Source organism: Scyliorhinus canicula, chromosome 22 (genome assembly GCF_902713615.1).
Source record: "Scyliorhinus canicula chromosome 22, sScyCan1.1, whole genome shotgun sequence".
NCBI classification, from domain to species: domain Eukaryota; kingdom Metazoa; phylum Chordata; class Chondrichthyes; order Carcharhiniformes; family Scyliorhinidae; genus Scyliorhinus; species Scyliorhinus canicula.
Window position 1 is genome coordinate 26,173,773 of NC_052167.1, and position 26,589 is coordinate 26,200,361.

Genomic DNA, 26,589 nt, shown 5'->3' on the forward strand with positions numbered 1-26,589 from the left:
GCTGTAAATCTGAAATAAGAACAGAAAATGCTGCAACCACTCAGCAGCATCTGGGAAGAGAGGAAAAGAGAGCTAGGCCGGAATTCTCCAGTCACCGGGATCCCCTGGGCGGGATTCTCCAACCCTCTGGAATCTCGCCGTGCGCGGGGGCGGAGAATCGCCGTTCATGCCAGAAATCCATCGCGACAGCACTTCCGCAATCCTCCACAGACCCGCCAGGCGTGCGCGGGTGACACGGCGCCGGTCGGCGGCCGATGAAAGCGGCCCCCTGTTGCGATTCTCCGCGCTCAACAGGCCGAGTGCCCGCCGAGTTCTGCCATGTCCCGCCGGCGTGGTTCACATGTGGTCCCACCCGGCGGGACCGCGACGTTCTGGCTGCGGGGGCCTTCCTGGTGGGGTGGGGGGGGGGCAACTCCGGGGAGGGCCTTCACGGAGGCCGACTGGCAGCCCACGCTGTGGGACGAGCGCCGGGGCCCTGCTAGCCCCCTTGAAAATGGAGAATCACCCCGGACCTTCGAGGAAAAAGTCCGCAGTGATTCCCGTCCGTTTTCCGGAGGGGGTGGGGTCTTTGTCCCCAGGAGGGAGAATCCCGCCCCCCATTCCTGCCGGCAGCGCACGTCCGCCCACGGGTTTCCCGAGGGTTTGGGGTCGCTTCAGTGGGAAATCCCATTGAGAAGCGGTGGAAGTAGAGAATCCCGCCGCCAGTGAATGGTGTGTTGCTGAGAAACACGTGACTGTGAGATGGTAGAACCCAGCCCTTAATGTTTCAAGTCGATGCCCTTTGATCAGAACGGAAAGGGCTTTTCCCAAAGCATTTTGTGATCAATATAAGAAATTGTAATATTTTATATTTTTTGCAAAATGTTGTTAATAGCTGGGTTAAGATGCATACAGACAGTATTAATGTGGTTATTATGGTGTCGTAAAAGTGAGGTAATCATTGATTTGCAGGAATGCAGCACATCGGAGGCGAAGCATCATAAAGGTCCCGGAGAATACCGGGTCAGGCCCTCTAATTGTATGGAAATGATGCTTACTGTTGTTGCGGAGTGGACCGCATCGACGCCGTTGTCGAGGCAACGGACAACTGCGATTTGCCGTGACCCAGCATCCGCCACCATTTCAGCATCAAAACCGATTCTCTGCCCAATCGCTTTTCCCGATTTCAACATCGGCTGATGGAGAATCCCGCTGCAGATGTTCCTCTATCAGCACGGTAGCATAGTGGTTTGCACAAGTGCTTTACAGCTCCAGGGTCCCAGGTTCGATTCCCGGCTTGGGTCACTGTCTGTGCGGAGTCTGCACGTCCTCCCCGTATCTGCGTGGGTTTCCTCCGGGTGCTCCGGTTTCCTCCCACAGTCCAAAGATGTGCAGGTTAGGTGGATTGGCCGTGATAAATTGCCCTTAGTGACCAGAATTGCCCTTAGTGTTGGTTGAGTGGGGTTACTGGGTTATGGGGATAGGGTGGAGGTGTGGGCTTGGGTAGGGTGCTCTTTCCAAGAGCTGGTGTAGACTTGATGGGCCGAATGGCCTCCTTCTGCACTGTAAATTCTATGATCTAAGTGTAGGGGGGGTGGTTGGGGGTAGGGGTGGTGGTGGAGGGGTAGGGGGGGTAGTGGAGGGGTGGTGGAGGGGTAGGGGGGGTGGTGGAGGGGGTGGGGGGGTGGTGTGGAGGGGTGTGGGGGGTGTCGGGGTGTGGTGGGGGGTGTGGTGGGGGGTGTGGGGGGGGTGGTGGGGGGTGTGGAGGGGTGTGGGGGATGTGGGGGGGTGGGAGTGGGCCTCGGTAGAGTGCCCCTTCGGAGAGTCGGCGCAAGTTCAATGGGCCGAATGGCCTCCGACTGCACTTTGGGAATTCCATGATTTCTTTTTAATACTTTGCAGTAGACATCAAAGAGTTGGCAGACATTTATTCTTCAAAGAGAGATTGTATTACAGACGTTACTCAAGTTTAAGTCAGATAAATCATCGGTAACTGATGATTAACCTTCCGGAATCCCGAAGGACTTGGAATGGGGTCACACCGGCTCTTAATGTCAATTCACAAAAATTCTGTGGAGAGGGAAACTGCCAAAAAACACGGGAGTCACAGATAAAACAGGAGATTATAAACCAGGTAGCCGAAGCTCAATTGTTCGTAAACCTTTAGGGTGTATAAAAGAGGATGGAATTAAGAATTCAGAGCAACATGAGTTAATCAACATCAGATAACAAAACGTTTTAAGGAGCAGGTGGATTTTACCAATGTTGTACGATTCTCTGAAGAAATCTAACTGATATGGATTTTCAAAAAAACATTTGATAAAGCCTCTCATGAGAGACCTAATGCAAAGACAATGACGAACAGAACATAGGAACATAGGAATTAGGACCAGAAGTGGGAAATTTGGTCCTTCAAGCCTCCTTCGCCATTCAATCAGGTCGTGTCTGATCCCTTCCTGGTCTCGAATCCACCTCCCCACCTCAGAAAGAACAAAGAACAAAGAAAAGTACAGCACAGGAACAGGCCCTTCGGCCCTCCAAGCCCGTGCCAACCATGCTGCCCGACTAAACTAAAATCTTCTACACCTCCTGGGTCCGTATCCCTCTATTCCCATCCTACTCATGTATTCATGCCCGTATCCCTTTTACCCATTTTTAAAATCAGAAATATATCTATCTCCTTCTTGAAACCATTTAATGACTCAGATTCCACCGCACTATGGGGGCAGCGAGTTCCCCAAATTCACCACCCTCTGCGAGAAGCAGTTCCTCCTCATCTCAGTTCCAAATCTCCCGCCTCTCAACCCATATCTGTGAGGGCTCGTTCCACATTGCCCCACAAGGGGAAACATTTGGTCTACATTTACTTTATCAATCCCTTTTATTAATTTGTATACCTCGATCAGGTCCCTCTAAATTCCAGTGAGTTTAATCCTTTCTCGTACATCAACTCTTTCATCCCTGGAATCATTCTGTTGAACCTCCTCTGAACTGCCTCCAATGCCTCCACATCATTCCTCAAATAAGGAGTCCAAAACTGGAGACAATACTCTAGATGTGGTCTCACCAACAGCCTATACAATTGTTACAAGAATTTTATAAATTAACCCCAGTACTCAATTCTTTTTATCTAATTAAGGGGCAATTTAGTGTGGCCGATCCACCTACCCTGCACATAATAAGAACATAAGAACATAAGAATTAGGAGCAGGAGTAGGCCATCTGGCCCCTCGAACCTGCTCCGCCATTCAATTAGATCATGGCTGATCTTTTGTGGACTCAGCTCCACTTTCCGGCCCGAACACCATAACCCTTAATCCCTTTATTCTTCAAAAAACGATCTATCTTTACCTTAAAAACCTGTAATGAAGGAGCCTCAACTGCTTCACTGGGCAAGGAATTCCATAGATTCACAACCCTTTGGGTGAAGAAGTTCCTTCTAAACTCAGTCCTAAATCTACTTCCCCTTATTTTGAGGCTATGTCCCCTAGTTCTGCTGTCACCCGCCAGTGGAAACAACCTGCCCGCATCTATCCTATCTATTCCCTTCATAATTTTAAATGTTTCTATAAGATCCCCCCTCATCCTTCTAAATTCCAACGAGTACAGTCCCAGTCTACTCAACCTCTCCTCATAATCCAACCCCTTCAGCTCTGGGATTAACCTAGTGAATCTCCTCTGCACACCCTCCAGCGCTAGTACGTTCTTTCTCAAGTAAGGAGACCAAAACTGAACACAATACTCTAGGTGTGGCCGCACTAACACCTTATACAATTGCAACATAACCTCCCTAGTCTTAAACTCCATCCCTCTAGCAATGAAGGACAAAATTCCATTTGCCTTCTTAATCACCTGTTGCACATCTTTGGGTTGTGGGGGTGAGACCCACACAGACACGGGGAGAATGTGCAAACTCCACACGGACTGTGACCCAGGGCCGGGATTCGAACCGTGAGGCAGCAGGGCTCAGGCGCCAGAGTGTGGCGACTGGGGGATTTTCGCAGTAACTTAATGTACTTGTGACAATAAAGATTACTATTATAACCAGTGTGCCACCCTGCCTACCGAAGGACCAGAGAAAGATATGGGCTTGTAAGGATGTGGATGCTTTGGAGAGGCTGCAGAGGAGGTTCACCAGGATGTTGCCTGGTATGGAGGGTGCTAGCTATGAAGAAAGGTTGAGTAGATTAGGATTGTTTTCGTTGGAAAGACGGAGGTTGAGGGGGGACCTGATTGAGGTCTACGAAATTATGAGAGGTATGGACAGGGTGGATAGCAACAAGCTTTTCCCAAGAGTGGGGGTGTCAATTACAAGGGGTCACAATTTCAAGGTGAGAGGGGGAAAGTTTAAGGGAGATGTGCGTGGAAAGTTTTTTACGCAGAGGGTGGTGGGTGCCTGGAACGCTTTACCAGCGGAGGTGGTAGAGGCGGGCACGATAGCATCATTTAAGGGGCATCAGGTATATGAACGGGCGGGAACAGAGGGAAGTAGATCCTTGGAAAATAGGAGACAGGTTTAGATAAAGGATCTGGATCGGCGCAGGCTGGGAGGGCTGAAGGGCCTGTTCCTGGGCTGTAATTTTCTTTCTTTGTTCTTTGTAGGTGAAAAGATGGTCGGGGAAATAACTGGGTGGGGGTGGACCGAGGGGGGTTAAGGGAAGGTTCTCAGACTGCAGAGCCGTGTCGAGCGCAGCTCCAGAACGAACTGTGTGAGAGCCATTCCCTTACGTACAAAATCAAGGGACCAGATTCAGAAACTGAACAGGATTGGTTTGGTCTGATGGCACGCATGGCGGCCATGGCAAATTACGGTAAAGATTCTCAAAGGCTGTGTTGTGGTATGTTTAGCATAGCTGCCTGCCATTGGTGCAGAACACCGGCTTACCATTGGCCCTGGTCGGTCATGTGCCTCTCGACCGATTGGTTGAGACCAGTCATGTGACGGCTCCCCGATTAGTCGAGAGGCTGAGTTAACCCCGCCTCCAGGGCGGGGTATAAATACCCAGTACTCCCGGCAGTCGTCCTTATACTGTAATCGACCGCAGGGCTAACATCTAGCTGATTAAAGCCATACTGTTGTACAGCAACTCGTCTCGCATTCAATTGATGGTACATCAGGCTGGAAGAGGGTGTAGGTATGCTGGCAAAATGGGAAGATCGGGGGAGGACACAGACTATGCGTATGAGCGTAGGAAAAGCAGTTTAAAGAGGCAAGACGTTAATTAGAGTAATGGAGCAGAGGGACCTTGGTGTACATGGGCTAAACTGACCATTAAAAATGGCAGAACAAGTCGAGCAAACCAGGAAAGAAAGACGAAACATCTTGGTGCTGAATGGCAAAGCATTGGAGCTATTGGCTATTGGATAGGTAGATGGATGACGGTAGAATGATGGGGTGTAGATTAATTTGTTCTTAATCCAGGACAAAAGTTCGGCACAACATCGTGGGCCGAAGGCCCTGTTCTGTGCTGTATTTTCTATCGTCTATATTCTATGTTCATGCTTGTGCTCTGAAGGAAAAGGAATCATTAGTTTTGTGTCCAGCACCATAGATAAGGAGGAAATGTTAAACTTATACCAGGCTTCAACTTGGCCGCTTGGTGCACAGTTTCAGGTCTTGCATGATGAAGAATTTAAAAGTCGGAAACGATGCATTTACTAGATTGCTATTCGAGAATAAAGATGACAGATTCAAAGACATAGTTGAGACACCGTCATTCTTCACTGGAGCTGAGAAGGATAATAGGTCGCCTGATAAAGGCCTTCAATATCATTAAAGGCTGTGATGAGGTAAATAGCGATAGACCGTTTTCACAATTTAAAAAGGCGGGAACAAGATCACACAAAAAAAATTGAAACAGGACTTTGGAATAAAAATGATTTGTGCAAAAAGATGTGGGTTCCTACTCGGAAATTGCGGCCTGTTTTCCGGTGGCGGAAGGATCTCGCCATTGGCCGCCAGCACGATCTTCCGGGCCCGCCGATGACCACAGATGTTTTGGGTGGATTGCCCGTCCCACCTCCGGGGAGGGAGTTGCCTCCGACGGGTTTGAAAGATCCCACCGGCAGTCAAGGCCCGAAGGTCCCGCCCCAACGTCTTTCACATTGACCGTATATCTCAACCAATGATGTACTTTAAAAGCATTCAGTGCCGCAATGTTTATAACAAAAGGTGCCATTTAGTCCACATGACATAGAAAGATCCCGCAACCAGCAATGAGGCAAATCACTGGGTTTGGACAGGGTGGATCAGGGGGCTGAATGTTGGCCACTGAGAGGACTCCCCTACCCGTTCTTCAAACATCCACCTGAGAGGATGGGGGTGTGGGGTGGGGAGGGAGGGGGCGGGGGGGCGGTTTGCAGGGGATTGGGGAACCTAATTTGAAGTCTTATCTGAAAGAGGGCACCATCGACAATGCAGCCTTCCCTCAGGACGGTACCAAAGGTGGACACTGGTGAAGTGCTGAGGTGAGGCACAAGCCTGGTAAACAATCTAAATTATTTGAAAGAGAATTCAATAATTGGTTGAAATAGAACAATATTAAAGGATATGGTGAGTGAGTGGTTGGGTGGTGCTAATTTAGTGAGTCATACGATTTACAGTGCAGAAGGAGCACATTCGGCCCATCGAGTCTGCACCAGCCCTTGGAAAGAGCACCCTGCCTAAGCCCACACCACTCTATTCCCGTAACCCAGTAACACCACCAAACCTATTTGGACACTAAGGACAATTTATCATGGCCAGTGCACCTAACCTGCACGTCTTTGGACTGTGGGAGGAAACTAGAGCACCCGGAGGAAACCCACGCAGACACGGGGAGAACGTGCAGACTCCGCACAGACAGTGAGCCAAGCCGGGAATCAAACCTGGGACCCTGGAGCTGTGAAACAACAGTGCTAACCACTGGGCTACTGGAGCATTAATAACATTGATCCTAGGCTGGTGTTGCACTGGAGGACTCTAGAGTCAATGTAACACAGCGCCGGGGTCCCGGGCTCGATTCCCGGCTTGGGTCACTGTCTGTGTGGAGTCTGCACGTTCTCCCCGTGTCTGCGTGGGTTTCCGCCGGGTGCTCCGGTTCCCTCCCGAAGTCCAAAGATGTGCAGGTTAGGTGGATTAGCCATGATAAAGTGCCCCTTAGTATCCAAAGATGTGCAGGATGGGTGGGGTTACGGGATTATAGGGATCGGGCAGGGGGAGTGGGCTTAGGTAAATTGTTCTTTCAGACGGTTGGAGCAGACTCGCTGGGCCAAATGGCCTCTTTCAACACTGCTGGGATTCTACATCCTGCAGCAGTATCATCTTCAGAGTGCAAAAATAGGAACATAATTGCAACCTATTCGGTGTCTAGATTTAGTAAGGCCAGAATGACCAGACCTGTACCTCAGTTGGAACACTCATACGCACACTTGCCAACAAGAGGTTCTGGATGGTGATCCTGAGCAAGAGCAATGGTTATATCAACATTGCCTTCACTCAGAGGCCAGTGGCAGCTATCCCAACTGTTTGCCTTGGCGGGAACCCAGTACAAACCGGGAATTCAACCAGGAACTTTCTTAATCTGTAGCTCAGTACATTAGGGGCTGCCTCCAGTGGAGCTCGGGCGTTGCATTTTCCGCCTCTAATAGTTGGGTGCCTTCACTGACAGTGTATGATATATATGCTAGCTGATAAAAGTCATTTCGCTGCTCGTAAACACGCGCGCACACCACAACAGCATCAACAATTTGGTTTGCTACGAGATGACATCAGGCTAATGTTCTCTCCACATGCTGTTTAGACATGGGGTCATTAATCCAAGATGCTGATTCCCACCAGATGTTTCAGCCACACCAATCAACACACAGAAGCGTAGTTCTCACCTGATTCTCCACAGGATAAATCCTGACAATAGTCCAGATATCTGCAGTACCACATGACCGAGATTAGAATGCGACGCCTGTCATTAGCTGTAGATGTCGTCGAATCGAGTAAGAAGCCTCCGGCATAAAAGGGACAAGGGAATGAGCAACGTGCAGAGGAAGAGCTGAACAGGTTTTTGGCACAGTTAGCAGTCAACAATTCAGCTTCTCCCTGACGAAACAGGCAAGATGACGAGGGAGGGGTGGTGGAACCAGCAGCAGCAAGTCAAGGAGCCCAGAAGAAATGACAGCATCGAAGGGAAGGATTCCCTTCGAAATATGGTTGCCATTGCTCCGTCGGCTAACCTGGGCACAGCAAGACCCCACAAACGGCAACGAGATACGTGACCAGTTTTAACTGAGGCGGGTGCAAGACTCCGAGAATGCAGCTCGGCCCCGGTTTCGTATTGGAATCATAGCCTGGATTAGGTGCTCAAGTCAGGGAAACGTTTATACTCAGAGAGTAGAATTTACAGTGCAGAAGGAGGCCATTCGGCCCATCAAGTCTGCAGAGGCTCTTGGAAAAAGCACCCTACCCAAGGTCAACACTCCACCCTATCCTCATAACCTTGTAACCCCACCCAACACTAAAGGCAATTTTGGACACTCAGGGCAATTTAACATGGCCAATCCACCTAACCTGTACATCTTTGGACTGTGGGAGGGAACCGGAGCACCCGGAGGAAACCCACGCACACATGGGGAGGATGTGCAGACTCCGCACAGACAGTGACCCAAGCCGGAATCGAACCTGGGACCCTGGAGCTGTGCTATCCACAATGTTACCATGCTGCCACAATCAAGGGGCAGCACGGTGGCACAGTGGTTAGCATTGCTGTCTACGATGCTGAGGACCTGGCTTCGAATCCTGACCCTGGATCACTGGCCGTGTGGAATTTGCACATTTTCCCCTTGTCTGCGTGGGTTTCACCCCCGCAACCCAAAGATGTGCCGGGTAGGTGGATTGGCCATGCTAAGTTGCCCTTAATTGGAAAAAATAATTGGGTACTCTAAATTTTTTTTTTTAATCTTTGAGAATCGGGAGTTCACTGTCCGTTCCAAACAAATGAGGAGGGAAGAACAGGGAGGGGGCCATCTCTCTTTATCTACAGCAGGACCAATGCAGCAGAACAGTCGTTACACAAAATGAACCCGGTGGCCATTTTGAACCAAGCTCGATGCCATCAGGTGAATCGATAGTTCACCGATGCTTGGTGGTGTTGGATATGGGCGGAGTATTGTTAGTAGCATCAGGAGAGGTATTTCTCTTTGGAATAGGCAGAAATGGCCTTGATTTAATGTTGTAGAAACATAGAATCCCCATAATGCAGAAGGAGGCCATTCGGCCAATTGAGTCTGCACCGGCCCTCTGAAAGAGGCCCACTCCCCCCTGCCCTACACCCGTAACCTGCACAGGTTTGGACTCTAAGAGACAATTGAGCATGGGCAATCCACCTAACCTGCACATTGGATTGGATTTGTTTATTGTCACGTGTACCAAGGTAATGTGAAAAGTATTTTTCTGCGAGCAGCTCAACAGATCATTAAGTGCACGGGAAGAAAAGGGAATAAAAGAAAATACATAATAGGGCAACACAAGATAACGAGTAGAAGTTAAGTAAAAAGTGGATTTGTTGGGGAGAGCTCACAGAGAGTCGCCTCGTTCCGGCGCCATCTTGGAAAGTACATCTTTGGACAGTGGGAGGAAACCGGAGCATCCGGAGGAAACCCACTTAGACACGGGGAGAGCGTGCAAACTCCACACAGACAGTCACCCGAGATTGGAATTGAACCCGGGTCCCTGGTGCTGTGAGGGAGCAGTGCTAACCACTGTGCCACCAGTAGGTTGTGCTTTGGCTCAGCTGTGATGCATTCTCTGACTGTCTACTTGTAGAACATAGAACATTACAGCGCAGTACAGGCCCTTCGGCCCTCGATGTTGCGCCGACCTGTGAAACCACTCTAAAGCCCATCTACACTATTCCCTTATCATCCATATGTTTATCCAATGACCATTTAAAAGCCCTTAATGTTGGCGAATCCACTACTGTTGCAGGCAGGGCATTCCACGCCCTTACTACTCTCTGAGTAAAGAACCTATCTCTGACATCTGTCCTATATCTATCTACCCTCAATTTTAAACTATCGCTCAGGGACTTGAGGTTGTTTTCGTTAGAGAGGAGAAGGCTGAGAGGTGACTTAATAGAGACATATAAGATAGTCAGAGGGTTAGATAGGGTGGACAGTGAGAGTCTTTTTCCTCAGATGGTGATGACGAACACGAGGGGACATAGCTTTAAATTGAGGGGTGGTAGATATAGGACAGATATCAGAGGCAGCTTCTTTACTCAGAGAGTAGTAGGGGTGTGGAACGCCCTGCCTGCAACAGTAGTAGACTCGCCAACTTTAAGGGCATTTAAGTGGTCACTGGATAGACATATGGATGAAAATGGAATAGTGTAGGTCAGATAGGCTTCAGATGGTTTCACAGGTCGGCGCAACATCGAGGGCCGAAGGGCCCGTACTGCGCTGTAATGTTCTATGTTCTATGTTCTATGTCCCCATGCTAGACATCACCATCTGAGGGAAAAGGCTCTCACTGTCCACCCTATCTAATCCTCTGATCAACTTGTATGCCTCAATTAAGTCACCTCTTAACCTTCTTCTCTCTAACGAAAACAGCCTCAAGTCCCTCAGCCTTCCCTCATAAGATCTTCCCTCCATACCAGGCAACAACCTGGTAAATCTCCTCTGCACCCTTTCCAATGCTTCCATATCCTTCCTATAATGCGGCGACCAGAATTGCACGCAATACTCTTGTACAGCATTTGGATCTTACATATGAATGAACAATTCAGAAAATCAGAGCAGGACATTCGATCCATCAACCCTGCTCCCACACTCCTCTTTCTCTTTGGGGAACGATGGGGGAGTGTTGGGAGGAACAGAAAGTCGGAGCATTAATCTGTGTCGTACATGCTCCCAGAGTGGGACTCGAACCTGGAGTTTCTGGCTCGGTTCCTGTAGCACAACTAACTGAGCTACAGGACCTCCCACTCCCCGGCTAACAATCAACACACACTGTCCAAGGTCAGACTCGAAGAGTGGGCGCTTGAGGTCAGAAATGAAAGTTTGGTGATATCCGCAGAGTTTTCAGAAAGAACCGGAGAGAAATTGGCTGGAAGGAGGAATTGGGAGATGACGCCATACTCGGTGGCTGTCACACGACAACACATGCCAGCTATTTTTGAACATCCACAAACCACATTGAGCTGAATGAGCAGTTACTCTGACCTGCTGGTGTTGCTCGGCAGGGAACTGCTGTGAAGGTTGATTGAACTTAAATAACTCAACGACTTGGATTCTAGAAACTCTGCACAACCGAGAAAGGCCGGAAAAGAAAATTATTCAATCAAAATGGGGAACTTGGCACTTTCAAAGAATAGGCAGGTGTATTTGGGCAGCACGGTAGCATTATGGATAGCACAATCGCTTCACAGCTCCAGGGTCCCAGGTTCAATTCCGGCTTGGGTCACTGTCTGTGCGGAGTCTGCACATCCTCCGCGTGTGTGCGTGGGTTTCCTCCGGGTGCTCCGGTTTCCTCCCACAGTCCAAAGATGCACAGGTTAGGTGGATTGGCCATGATAAATTGCCCTTAGTGTCCAAAATTGCCCTTAGTGTGGGTGGGGTTACTGGGTTATGGAGATAGGGTGGAGGTGTTGACCTTGGGTAGGGTGCTCTTTCCAAGAGGCGGTGCAGACTCGATGGGCTGAATGGCCTACTTCTGCACTGTAAATTCTATGAAATATTTTGAGTTAGAAACGTGGTTAGCCTAATTCTTCTCTTAGATAATTATCTTCTCAACATACTACGGATACATGAGATTGTACGGAGGGTCAGTACAGACTTGATGGATCAAATGGCCTCCTTCTGCACTGTAGGAATACTATGATTTCTATGATTGTCATGGGTACGGTGATATGATAGTTACTGGGCTAGAAATCCAGGAGACTGAATTTCTCTTGTTGAATTTTCATCAAAGGTAACATGAGGGTAGCATAGTGGTTAGCACAGTTGCGTCACAGCTCCAGGGTCCGAAGTTAGATTCCCGCTGTCTGTGTGGAATCTGCACGTTCTCCCGTGCCTGCGTGGGTTTCCTCCGGGTGCTCCTGTTTCCTCCCACAGTCCAAAGATGTGCGGGTTAGGTGGATTGGCCATGCTAAATTGCCCATAGTGTCCAAAAAAGTTAAAGTGGGGGTTATCGAATTAAGGTGATAGGGTGGATACGTGGGCATGAGTAGGGTGCTCTTTGTCAGGGCCGGTGCAGGCTCGATGGGCCGAGTGGCCTCCTTCTGCACTGTAAATTCTATGATATGACGATTCTTTACTGAAGAAAACTTGCTGTCTGTTTTAATGTGCCTTTAAGGGATAGCAGGATGTCATCACTTTAAGGGACGTGTGTCATGCGAATCAGTCTCAGTTTCACTTCAGTTTGGAGCTGAACACGGCACACACAGCCCTGCAGCTCTGACGTCCTCCAGCTTTCTATCCATGGAGACCTAATCACATGGGCCTAGAATTAATAAGTGAATCCACAACATATATACCCAATCCCGCCAATGAGTGATTGGTGGTTTTATATCATTCTACACGCCCAACAATTGTTTACGGATCAATTGCAAGAAAAATGTGAGTTCCTGAAGCTGACGGTTATTCAACAAAATGGCTCACCATCTCCTCAGAACCGTCAAAGAACAAAGAACAATACAGCACAGGAACAGGCCCTTCTTCCCTCCAAGCCTGTACCGGTTGTGATACCACCCATGGCCAAAACCATCAGCACTTCCTTGTGCCGTATCCCTCTATACCCATCCTATCCATGTGTTTGTTGAGATGCCTTTTGAACGGCGTTGATGTATCTGCTTCCACAACCTCCCCTGGCAACAGGTTCCAGGCACTCACCACCCTTTGTGTAAAAAACCTGCGTCGCACATCTCCTCTAAACTTTGACCCATGGGCCTTAAACCTATGCCCCCTGGTGACTGACTCCTCCACCCTGGGAAAGAGTGCCTGCCCATCCACTCTACTCATGCCTCTCATAATCTTGTAGACCTCTATCAGGTTACTCCTCAACCTCCGTCTTTCTAATGAAAACAGTCCAAGTCTATTCAGCCTCTCCACATAGCTAACACCCTCCAGACCAGGCAACATCCTGGTAAACCTCCTCTGGGATGGGCAATGAGTGTTGGTCTGGAAGGACGCAGATCTATGAAGCCAATGTGGAAGAACCTTTGTTCATTGAGTCTGCACTCTCCCTCTGAAAGAGCAGTCTACCTCGGCCCAAACTCCCACCCTATCCCCATAATCTCACAAACCCGACGAAGGAGGTCCCAGAGTCCTTCGCAGCCAATGACACACTCATGATGTGTCGTCACTGGCGTGATGTAGGGAATGCAAGAGTCAACATTTACAGACCAAGCTCCCGTGAAGTAAATGACCAGGCAAGTACAGTAGCATGGTGGTTAGCATAAATGCTTCACAGCTCCAGGGTCCCAGGTTCGATTCCAGGCTGGGTCACTGTCTGTGCGGAGTCTGCACGTCCTCCCTGTGTGTGCGTGGGTTTCCTCCGGGTGCTCTGGTTTCCTCCCACAGTCCAAAGATGTGCGGGTTAGGTGGATTGGCCATGCTAAATTGCCCGTAGTGTCCTAAAAAGTAAGGTTAGGGGGGGGGGGGGGGGTTGTTGGGTTACGGGTATAGGGTGGATACGTGGGTTTGAGTAGGGTGATAATTGCTCGGCACAACATCGAGGGCCAAAGGGCCTGTTCTGTGCTGTACTGTTCTATGCTCTATGTTCTAAGTAGTTTTAGAGAAGTTAGTTGAGAGGGAAAGAGACCAGGGTGAACTATGGTAGGGAAAGGTATGGATGAGGGGGGAGGGTAGGTATAATAAGAATGGATTGGGGGGGGGGGGTCACACAGGAGGCCAGAATAAGATCAGAGAGATTTGTAGACGGAGATGCATTAAGGGGGGAGGGGGGTGAGACAGTTGAATAATTTGTAAACCCGGGGGGGGGGGGGGGGGGGGGAGAAATTCTAAAATTCTCAAAACAAATGATGCTGGAAATCGGCAATGGAAACAGAAAGTTCTGGAAACGCACAGCAGGTCTGGCAGCATCTGTGGAGAGAGAAACAGCTTTAACATTGTAGAGTCGGATAAGAGTAAACGCGAGGCGCCAGAAGACGATGTGGACCTGCGAGCACAGCAGGGCGACACGTGAACAGGACATGATGCAAACTCAGAGCACCCTGTACTCTGTGATACTTAGCTGCGCAAATCTCCTCCACTGTGCAACAGCAATGTATTATTGTCAGGGTGTGTTTTGATTTGACATATTTGTACCAGCTATTGTGTGCAGCATTAATGTGTCAGCGAGGTAATCCCACCTCGCCTTGTGCCTCTGGTGAGTTACAAATCGAGTCCGTCCTTCTGTAATTGGCAATTCTACCCTGTCCTACAAGTTGACCTTTTGTCACATCCCAGTCCCTCTGGCTCACTGATGAAAGGGTCTGGATGTTTTCCACAGTGTAGGTCTCTGCAGGCTCCATTGCCAGTGACAGAGAAGCCTGACGCAGTCGTTTATCAAGCATCACTGGCCTCTGAGGGACTCCGAGACCCCTGCCATTCAGGGGGAGGGGTAGGGGAAGAGTGCGGCTGGGGCTGAGGGCAGCGTGTGCACAAGGGGCGGCGGTCTCTGCTGGGGGCATCGCAAGAAAAACTGCCGGCACGTTTGGTTGTGAGTTTGATCGATTTGTTGTTGTCATGGGTGCCTAGGGGCTGGTTTAGCTCACTCAGCTAAATCGCTGGCTTTTAAAGCAGACCAAGCAGGCCAGCAGCACGGTTCAATTCCCGTACCAGCCTCCCCGGACAGGCGCCGGAATGTGGCGACTAGGGGCTTTTCACAGTAACTTCATTTGAAGCCTACTTGTGACAATAAGCGATTTTCATTTTCATTTTCAAGTGCTCTAAGCGAAGAATCATTAACTCCATTATCCCATTCGGAAGTTTCAGCTCGAGCCTGGTTAGGTTACCGACGGGTCGCCTGCCTCCTACCGATCAAAGAGCACAAATAACGAAGGCGCGAGTGCATTGACGGTTTTGCTTCACGCCCAGATTGCTGACTAATTCAGCAAACTTCCTCTTCTGCTGGAGAGTTTTCAAGAATTCTATTGATTGATCCTGAACTGAACTCAGTAGAGAAATGAGAGCCACGTGCGGAAACAGACCAAAGCAAAATGCTTTGCCAGTGGCACCCTTGCTTTCATACTACATCTAAGAGCAAAGATTCACCTGGCTTTGGTGTTTTATTGCAGGCATGGCCTACCATGTGGAATTGTGACGCGTGAGAGTTTTGGAATGTATTTATCTCAGATAGTGTAACAATCAGGGTTCTACGACGCCAGGCCAATTGGGTACCTTTACAGGGATTTCCCAAAATCTCCAGCCTCAGCTTGGTCAGGAATCCTGGAGGAGCAGTATAAAATGGCCATTTCTCTGAGGAATCTCCCAAAGTAACGGTGAACAATCCCGGAGCTCCCAGGGGAATTTCTCTACTTTCTTATAACTTTGGTTTTCCTGAAGTTCTACAGGTGCGAGTTGACCTGTGACCACCCGCCCCCCCCCTCCCTCCCCCCCCCCCCCCCCCCCCCCCACCTCAGCCAACCCTTCCAGCTAGAGGGCGAGATTTTACGCGGCATTGCACCGCGAGGCTCCCCATTGGCCACCGGCGGGGACCAGGAGGTGCCGTCGGCGCGAAAGATGGAAACTTCCGTCCAGAACATTCTCGCTGGACAGGTCCAGTGGACTTTTTCTGTGGCCTTTTTCTGTCTTTTGAAGGCGGGCTTTCGCTCAGAGAATATGCATCTCAGTGGCGCCGCCCTTGGCTCTTCGTGGTGCGTCTCGGCCCCACCGCGGGGCCTTGAGAGCATCACCGGGGCGGACACGTGGGTGCACAACAGAGCAGGGCGCTACGCTGTTGGGGATGCTGCCGTTCAGATGAAGCCTATTTGTACAAACTTTTACAACCTCAGGTTGACCCGGGGCATCTTTGAAGTGTGGCCTCTGTTGTTATGTCGGAACGGTGGCAGCTTATTTGCTTACGATAAGGTTGCACAAACAGCCATGAAAGAAATGATCAGGTGCCCCCAAACCGGGGTGTTTTTGGTAGGGAAAAGGGGCACGTAGAATAGGGTGGGTGAAAATACCACCACCCTCTCGCCCAGCCCTGGGCTCACCCCCCCATCACGCAGCATCGAGTGGGTGTCGAAATTGGCAAACCGCAAGTACATTCAAATAACTCACCGAGGTTAATTGAGCTTGCCGGCAAGCTAGCTGACCCCGATACTACACTGCCCAGGCCACAACATGGTTGGCACGGGTAGTTAGGCAGACTGTTTATTTAAAAAGCTTTTGCAAAAGGGCTGGAAGGAAGAGGGGGGGGGTAATTATTCCAAAGGGTGCCTTGCACACATCAGGGAGAAGCCCTCCGTAAGATCGTACAACCCTCTTCCTACATACTTACCTGGTCACCGAAACCTTTATCCCTCCAACCTTAATTGACGAAACCCACTCCACCCAATTTCTCGGACTTACTTCGCTCCGGGATCCTTCTTGGGCCTTGGGCCTGCTTACTGTCCTGGCACTGCCCACCACAGGGATCTTGTTGCTTCTGAGGACTACTGGAGCTGCCAGCAAAATCTGATTGGACGGCATCCCGCGAGGGCAGGGCCTCCTCTCTAGTGAGCGGGTGGATGTCGCATGGCAGGCTACGCCAACTGTGCTCCTGGGAGGGGGGGGGGGGGGGGGGGGGGGTGTGGGCGGGATGAACCAACAGTCACCCGAGGGTGGAATTGGACCTGGGTCTCTGGCGCTGTGAGGTAGTAGGGCTGGGCTGACCATTGTGCCACCGTGCCGCTCTTGTGCTGTGGCCAAATTGTGCTGTGAGATCTTTTACATTCAAAGGAGAGGGAAAACGGGGTGTCAGCTCAGCATCTTATGTGAAGGATGGCCTTTCACGTCCTCGTGATGTCTGAAAGTGTTTTCCAGGCAGTGAAGTACTTTGGAAGGGTTTGCAATGCAGTAACAATGCAGCAGCCAAATTGGGTGCAGCAAGCTCCCCCTCAGCAACAATAAGACGGCTGATACTTGAGCATGGCGTTGAGGGAGTGCAGGATGGTTGGCAGCGCCATTTATCAAATGAAATATTGAATCAAGAACCCAACTGCCATCTCAGATGGGTATGAATGCTGCAATAGAAGGGTGGCATGGTAGCGCAGTGGTTAGCACTGCTGCCTATGGCACTGAGGACATAAGAACATAAGAACATAAGAACTAGGAGCAGCAGTAGGCCATCTGGCCCCTCGAGCCTGCTCCGCCATTCAATTAGATCATGGCTGATCTTTTGTGGACTCAGCTCCACTTTCCGGCCCGAACACCATAACCCTTAATCCCTTTATTCTTCAAAAAACTATCTATCTTTACCTTAAAAACATGTAATGAAGGAGCCTCAACTGCTTCACTGGGCAAGGAATTCCATAGATTCACAACCCTTTGGGTGAAGAAGTTCCTCCTAAACTCAGTCCTAAATCTACTTCCCCTTATTTTGAGGCTACGCGGGTTCATTCCCGGCCCTGGGTCACTGTCCGTGTGGAGTTTGCACGTTCTCCCCGTGTCTGCGTGGGTTTCACCCCCACAACCCAAAGATGTGCAGGGTAGGTGGATTGGCAGCGCTGAATTGCCCCTTAATTGGAAAAAATGAATTGGGTACTCTTAAATTTAAAAAAATATTTTTAAAAAATGATGCAATAGCATTCTTCCAATTCCTTTGCCAGCATTAGTCCCTTGTCACTGAAACAGAGATGTAGCTATTGTCTCATTAGTGTTCGAGGGCTTGGTGTGTTGGATATAAAGTGACCGATGCGTCACCTACATGACGAGAGTGATTATACTTCAAAAGGTACTTCATTGGCGGAAAAGCACTTTGGAAGACCCTGACGTCCAAAAGGTGCTATGGAAATGCATTTTCACTTTTTTTTTTACAATATCAGAATTCAATGTTACAAAGTTTAACTTAAATTGTTATTTAAAAACCTGTCAAAAAGGTTTGCTTGAGGGGGACAAAAGAAGACTTGCTTCATCTCACGATCATGGCGAGAAAATGCGGTTACAAATCGTGAGCTAATTGCAAATGTAGAACAGCTTATTGCTATTAAGTGCAACTTGGCAATCCATTCATATTTGTCACTTAAACACATTGTTGGATAAGTAATGTGGATAAATGTACCAGTCACATTTGCCCAGGATGATGTATGTAAAATGTATAAATGACAGATTATCAGGGCACATTCACTTTTTTTTAATATATGAATTGGTTTCCTTTGAAGAGGATGTCTTAATAGTAGAAGAAGAGATGGTTGAGTTCAATTATTTTTGAAACTAAAAGAAAGAAACAGACAGACTTGCATTTATAAAGCCCAATTCGCAACCTCAAGATACCCCAACGTGCTTTGACGGCCAATGAAGAGCCTTTAGAATCGTCGTTAGCATCTTGTTGGAGGAAAGCACTGTGGCCTAACTGTGCACAGCAAGATCACACACACTGCAATGACATGATGGCCAGAGAATTAGGTCCACAGATGCTGGCTGAGGGTAAATCATAGAATGATAGAATTCCTACAGTGCAAAAGGAGGCCATTCGGCCCTTCGAGTCCGCACTGACTCTCAGAAAGAGCGCCCTTCCGAGGCCCATGCCCCCCCCCCCCCCACCCCATCCTCACAACCCCACCTAACCTTTGGACACTGAGGGGCACTCTAGCATGGCCAATCTACCTAACCTGCACATCAAGGGGTACGTTAGCAGGGCCAATCCACCTAACCTGCGCATCTTTTGGACTGTGGGAGGAAACCGGAGCACCCGGAGGAAACCCACGCAGACACGGGGAGAACGTGCAAACTCGGCACAGACAGTGACCCGAGGCGGGAATCGAACCTGGGACCCTAGTGACACCACTGACAGTCTATTCCCCAGGAATATCAGTTGCATTTCACATGCCAAATTCCGAGTCAAAACTGCAACCTTCCGATTCAGAAGCAAGAGTACCACAATGGACCCGCGGTGCAACTTAACGACATGTGCGTGTCTCCATGGACAATCTTATGCGCATTCGCAATGGGAGGTGGGCCCTGGGACGTCGCAGGTGCTCAGTCTGTGATCTGCCGCTCATCCATTTCCCTGGATGGATTACCATTTGGTGTGAACGCCATCATATCTTTTCCTCCAGTAATGCTTGATCCATTCGTCTCCTGGGCTGGAGGGTCCCAGGTTCGATTCCCGGCTTGGGTCACTGTCTGTGCGGAGTCTGCACGTTCTCCCCGTGTCTGCGTGGGCTTCCTCCGGGTGCTCCGGTTTCCTCCCACAAGTCCCGAAAGACGTGCTTATTAGGTGAATTGGACATTCTGAATTCTCCCTCAGTGTACCCGAACAGGCGCCGGAGTGTGACGACTAGGGGCTTCTCACAGTAACTTCATTGCAGTGTTAATGTGAGCCCACTTGTGACAACAGAGATTATTATTATTTGATTGCCCAATTAGGTCACAAAGGAATTTTCCAGACTGCTGTTCCTGGGTGCGGGAGATTCACTCTGTTCCTGTGCATTTCCATGATTGCAAGGTTGTGGGTAGAAAGGTGGAGCCCACGTTTTTGTTTTTTATTCCCAGGTCATTCTGGCACTTGATGCGAGGTCGATGGCCCGATCTCCTCCTGCCTGGCCCCTTATATGTCCATATGTTTCTAACACCTGTCTCCCCATTCTCAGTACATCGAGTCAACAACATAAGAACTAGGGGCAGAAGTCGGCCATCTAGCCCCTCGAGCCTGCTCCGCCATTCAATGAGATCATGGCTGATCTTTTGTGGACTCAGCTCCACTTTCCGGCCCGAACACCCTTAATCCCTTTATTCTTCAAAAAACTATCTATCTTTACCTTAAAAACATGTAATGAAGGAGCCTCAACTGCTTCACTGGGCAAGGAATTCCATAGATTCACAATCCTTTGGGTGAAGAAGTTCCTCCTGAGCTCAGTCCTAAATCTACTTCCCCTTATTTTGTGGCTATGCCCCTAGTTCTGCTTTCACCCACCAGTGGAAACAACCTGCCCTCATCTATCTACTCACTGCATGATGTCCCCTTGCCCCGTTATGCTCCAGTCATTACTCGGCCAATGCATCCATTTCCGTGACACACATCCTTCCTCCACCAATTGAAAAGCAAACATGCTCATTGCCCAATAGGATGGGGTCAGCCCAAACAGCCTTTACTCCCCACCACCATTTTCAATATTTTTAGAGAAATGTTCAAAGCAAGTAATTTTGAAAAACCCTATCTGTGCGGGATTCCCCGTCGGTGGAATCCTCCGCAGCGCCGGCAGCGCACTCACGCCCACGGATTTCCCGATGGAGTGGGGGTGGCCTCAATGGGAACCCCAATTGGCCGGCTGCTGGGACGGAGGATCCTGCTGCAGGCGAGGGGGGAGGTGTGGCGCGCCAGAAATCAGCTTTAGCGGAGAATCGTCACAATGCTTTATCTCCGGGGTCGCAGGCAGCAGTGTCCTGGAGAATGATCTTCAGTTCCTGGAGACTTCAGGCCGAACCGGGAGCTCCGGCTGGGAGCGAGAGGCGGAGCAGCAATCTCGATCATGAGCGATCAGGGCAACTGCAGTTAAGCAATTGGCTGTCCAGGCTGCGATCATAGAATCATAGAATTTACAGTGCAGAAGGAGGCCATTCGGCCCATTGAGTATGCACCGGCCCTTGGAAAGAGCACCCCACTTAAGCCCATGCCTGCACCCTGTCCCCGTAACTCAGTGACCCCCACCTAACCTTTTTTGGACACTCAGGGACAATTTATCATGGCCAATCCACCTAACCTGCACACCTTTGGACTGTGGGAGGAAACCGGAGCACCCGGAGGAAACCCACGCACACACGGGGAGAATGTGCAGACTCTGCACATGACCCAAGCCGGGAATCGAACCTGGGACCCTGGAGCTGTGAAGGAAATGTGCTAACCACTTTGCTACCGTGCTGCCCAAACCTGGAATCAAACAAGCAAAGTGGTTTTGTCAGTTTTTGGTCTAAATATTGCTCGAACTGATCTAATCAGTGAATATAGAAAGAACCCGAGGAGCCATTACTGCATAATGAAGGTCGGGATCTACTTAAAAAGGAAGAGAAAGAACTATTATTTGATACTGCAGAGGCAGAGTCAACCAGACAATTCCAATCATTCCTGCTTTGTCTCTGGGTGTTTACCCATGAAATGTCCTTTTACTGACAGTTATGAAAGGTTGTAATTTTTAATAAAGCTCAGAAATTACTTATTCTGTTAATAGCAATTACCCTGAGATTTCCCCCTTGTCAATTGTTCTGATCCGATTTTTAATGCAGTTTTTAGCAACCTTTTCAAATTCAACATTAGTATAATTGATACACAGGTAATTGATAATGTTGCCATGAATAATGTCGGTAATTTTCTACAAAATTCCATTTTTTAGCCATCTGGGCTCCCTCGCACTTCAAACGACACCCCTGAGATTTGAGGCAATAGCAGTAATTATCCACAAGTCATTTAATTTTTTTCTGAAGTGTTTAGTGTTTAGCAGTTTCACATTAAAAGCTGTAAAGAACCACTTCGCTGTTTTAATAGAGTGCATCATTTTGTTAGTTTATGACTTTATGCTGTGTTTGTTTTCATTTTTAATATCGAATAATTCTATGGCGAAACGGTTAATTCTTTTTAAGTGTAAATCTGTGTAGTTTTAAGTTAAAGGCGAGCGCTAGCAGTTTCTTTTGTTTCGTCCTTGGAGATAGCCGTGGGGAGATTGCGAGAATGTGACCATGAATGTGCAGGTCAGTGACCAATCTGAAATATTGCAAATAAAATTCCAGCACCCATCCACTGACCATTTTTGACATCGATTGAAATACCCACCCCTTGTGTTTTGGAGGGGTGGGTTACACCGATTCTGGTGAACACTTCACGTTTGAAACTTTTGCAATGTACTCCCTCCTCCCATGAAGATCCTCACCCGCTGCAGAGCATTTAGATGCGGCAGGCTTAGATTAGGGAGAGGATCAGATGTTTTCACACGTTTCAAGCCTCACTCCGGAAGCTCGAGGATGTAATGAAAGCTGACTTTCCAGTGCAGTGCTGAGTGTGTGCTGCTTTGTGGAAAGTGCAGTCCCTGAGATGAGGTATTGAACCAAAGCATCGTTTATGGTCATAGATAAATGTCAAAGTTCTCTGGGCACTGTTTGGAGAATAGCGGTCTGATCACAAACTGTATCATTTAGCACCTTGCTTGTCTACATTACAAAGAGCAACCACATTTCAATAATAATGTCTTGCCTGGGAAGTTAGCATTAGAGTTAGTGTTATGGTTAGGTTCGGGTTAGGTTAGGGGTATTGTTAGGTTAGTGTTAGGTTTAGGATCAGTGTTAGGGTTAGTTTTATGGTTTGTTTTGGATAGGTTTAGGTTTAGTGTTAGAGTTAGGTATGGGTTAGTTTAGGGATCGGGTTAGGTAGGTATTCGTGCTAGGGTTAGGAAAGGGAGCTTGTTAGGTCAAGGTTACACTTTGGGTTAATGCTATTGTTATGATTTGGTTAGCGTTATGGATGGGGGCGGCAGTGATTAGCACTGCTGCCTCATGGCGCCGAGGTCCCAGGTTTGAATCCTGGCTCTGGGTCACTGTCCGTGTGGAGTTTGCACATTCTCCCCGTGTTTGCGTGGGTTTCACCCCCACAACCCAAAGATGTGCAGGGTAGGTGGATTGGCCACGCTAAATTGCCCCTTAATTGCAAAAAAAGAATTGGGCACTCTAAAATTATTTTTTTAAATGTTAGTGCTATGGTGAGGTGACGTTTAGTAGTAAGGTTAGTTTAGGTTAAGAGTTGAGGTAGAGAAATACAGCACAGAACAGACCCTTCAGCCCACGATGATGCGCCAAACTTTTGTCCTAGGTTAATCATAGAATTTTGGACAATTTTTCATGGCTAATCCAACCAACCTGCACATCTTTGGACTGTGGGAGGAAACCGGAGTACCCGGAGGAAACCCACGCACACACGTGGAGGATGTGCAGACTCCACACACACAGGGACCCAAGTCAAAATCGAACTTGGGACACTGGAGCTGTGAAGCAATTATGCTATCCACAATGCTACTGTGCTGCCCTTAAGAAGTTAACCTACACTCCATTATTCTGCCCTAATCCATGTACCTATCCAATAGCCGCTTGAAGGTCCCTAACTTTTCCGACTCAACTACTTCCACAGGCAGTGCATTCCATGCCCCCACTACTCTCTGGGTAAAGAACCTACCTCTGACATCCCCTCTATATCTTCCACCATTTATCTTAAATTTATGTCCCCTTGTAATGGTGTGTTCCACCTGGGGAAAAAGTCTCTAACTGTCTACTCTATCTATTCCCCTGATCATCTTATAAATCTCTACCAAGTCGCCCCTCATCCTTCTCTGTTCTAATGAGAAAAGGCCTAGCACCCTCAACCTTTCCTCGTATGACCTACTCTCCATTCCAGGCAACATCCTGGTAAATCTCCTTTGCACCTTTTCCAAAGCTTCCACATCCTTCCTAAGATGAGGCGACCAGAACTGCACACAGTACTCCAAATGTGGCCTGACCAAGGTTTTGTACAGCTGCATCATCACCTCACGGCTCTTAAATTCAATCCCTCTGCTAATGAATGCTAGCACACCATAGGCCTTCTTCACAGCTCTATCCACTTGAGTGGCAACTTTCAAAGAACTATGAACATAGACCCCAAGGTCTCTCTGCTCCTCCACATTGCCACTAACCCTACTGTTAACCCTGTATTCTGCATTCATATTTGTCCTTCCAAAATGGACAATCTCACACTTGTCAGGGTTAAACTCCATCTGCCACTTCTCAGCCCAGCTCTGCATTCTATCAATGTCTCTTTGAAGCCGACAACAGCCCGCCTCACTATCCACAACTCCACCAATCTTCGTATCATCTGCAAATTTACTGACCTACCCTTCAACTCCCTCATCCAAGTCGTTAATGAAAATCACAAACAGCAGAGGACCCAGAACTGATCCCTGCGGTACGCCACTGATAACTGGGCTCCAGGCTGAATATTTGCCATCCACCACCACGCTCTGTCTTCTATCGGTTAGCCAGTTTGTTATCCAACTGGCCAAATTTCCCACTATCCCATGCCTCCTTACTTTCTGCACAAGCCTACAATGGGGAACCTTATTAAATGCCTTACTAAAATCCATGTACACGATATCCACTGCTTTACCTTCATCCACATGCTTGGTCACCTCCTCAAAGAAGTCAATAAGACTTGTAAGCCAAGACCTACTCCTCACAAATCCGTGTTGACTATCCCTAATCAAGCAGTGCCTTTCCAGATGCTCAGAAATCCTATCCCTCAGTACCCTTTCCATTACTTTGCCTACCACCGAAGTAAGACTAACTGGCCTGTAATTCCCAGGGTTATCCCTATTCCCTTTATTGAACAGGGGCACGACATTCGCCACTCCAATCCTCTGGTACCATCCCTGTTGACAGCGAGGACGAAAAGATCATTGCCAACGGCTCTGTAATTTCATTTCTTGCTTCCAATAGAATCCTTGGATATATCCCGTCAGGCCCGGGGGAATTGTCTATCCTCAAGTTTTTCAAAACGCGCAACACATCTTCCTTCCTGACAAGTATCTCCTTGAGCTTATCAGTCTGTTTCACACTGTCCTCTCCAACAATATGGCCCCTCTCATTTGTAAATACTGAAGAAAAATACTTGTTCAAGACCTCTCCTATCTCTTCAGACTCAATACACAATCTCCCGCTACTGTCCTTGATCGGACCTACCCTCGCTCTCGTCATTCTCATATTTCTCACATATGTGTAAAAGGCCTTGGGGTTTTCCTTCATCCTACCTGCCAAAGATTTTTCATGCCCTCTCTTAGCTCTCCTAATCCCTTTCTTCAGTTCCTTCCTGGCTATCTTGTATACCTCCAGCGCCCTGTCTGAACCTTGTTTCTTCAGCCTTACATAAGTCTCTTTCTTCCTCTTAACAAGACATTCAACCTCTCTTGTCAACCATGGTTCCCTCACTCGACCATCTCTTCCCTGCCTTACAGGGACATACATATCAAAGACACGCAGTACCTGTTCCTTGAACAAGTTCCACATTTCACTTGTGTCCTTCCCTGACAGCCTATGTGCCCAACTTCTGCACTTCAATTCTTGTCTGACAGCATTGTATTTACCCTTCCCCCAATTATAAACCTTGCCCTGTTGCACGCACCTATCCCTCTCCATAACTAAAGTGAAAGTCACAGAATTGTGGTCACTACCTCCAAAATACTCCCCCGCTAACATATCTATCACCTGCCCTGGTTCATTACCAAGTACTAAATCCAATATGGCCTCCCCTCTGGTCGGACAATCTACATACTTGTTCGAAAAGCTTCCTGGAAACACTGCACAAACACTACCCCATCCAAACTATTTGATCTAAAGAGTTTCCACTCAATGTTTGGGAAGTTGAAGTCACCCATGACTACTACCCTGTGACTTCTGCACCTTTCCAAAATCTGTTTCCCAATCTGTTCCTCCACATCTCTGCTGCTATTGGGGGGCCTATAGAAAACTCCCAACAAGGTGACTGCTCCTTTCCTATTTCTGACTTCAACCCATATTACCTCCGTAGGCAGATCCCCGTCGAACTGCATTTCTGCAGCTGTTATACTATCTCTAATTAACAATGCCACCCCCCCCCCCCACCTCTTTTACCATCCTCCCTAATCTTGTTGAAACATCTATAACCAGGGACCTCCAACAACCATTTCTGCCCCTCTTCTATCCAAGTTTCCGTGATGGCCACCACATCGTAGTCCCAAGTATCGATCCATGCCTTAAGTTCACCCACCTTATTCCTAATGCTTCTTGCATTAAAGTATACACACTTCAACCCATCTCCTTGCCTGCAAGTACTCTCCTTTGTCAGTGTTACCTTCCCCACTGCATCACTACGTGCTTTGGCGTCCTGAATATCGGCTTTCTTAGTTGCTGGACTACAGATCCGGTTCCCATTTCCCTGCCAAATTAGTTTAAACCCGCCCGAAGAGTACTAGAAAACCTCCCCCCCAGGATATTGGTGCCCCTCTGGTTCAGATGCAACCCGTCCTGCTTGTACAGGTCCCACCTTCCCCAGAATGTGCTCCAATTATCCAAATACCTGAAGCCCTCCCTCCTACACCATTCCTGCAGCCACGTGTTCAACTGCACTCTCTCCCTATTCCTAGCCTCGCTATCACGTGGCACCAGCAACAAACCAGAGATGACAACTCTGTCTGTCCTGGCCTTTAACTTTCAGCCCAACTCTCTAAACTTGTTTATTACCTCCACACCCTTTTTCCTACCTACGTCGTTGATACCAATGTGCACCACAACTTCTGGCTGCTCACCCTCCCCCTTCAGGATCCTGAAGACACGATCAGAGACATCCCTGGCCCTGGCACCCGGGAGGCAACATACCTTTCGGGAGTCTCGCTCGCGACCACAGAATCTCCTATCTATTCCCCTAACCATTGAATCTCCTAT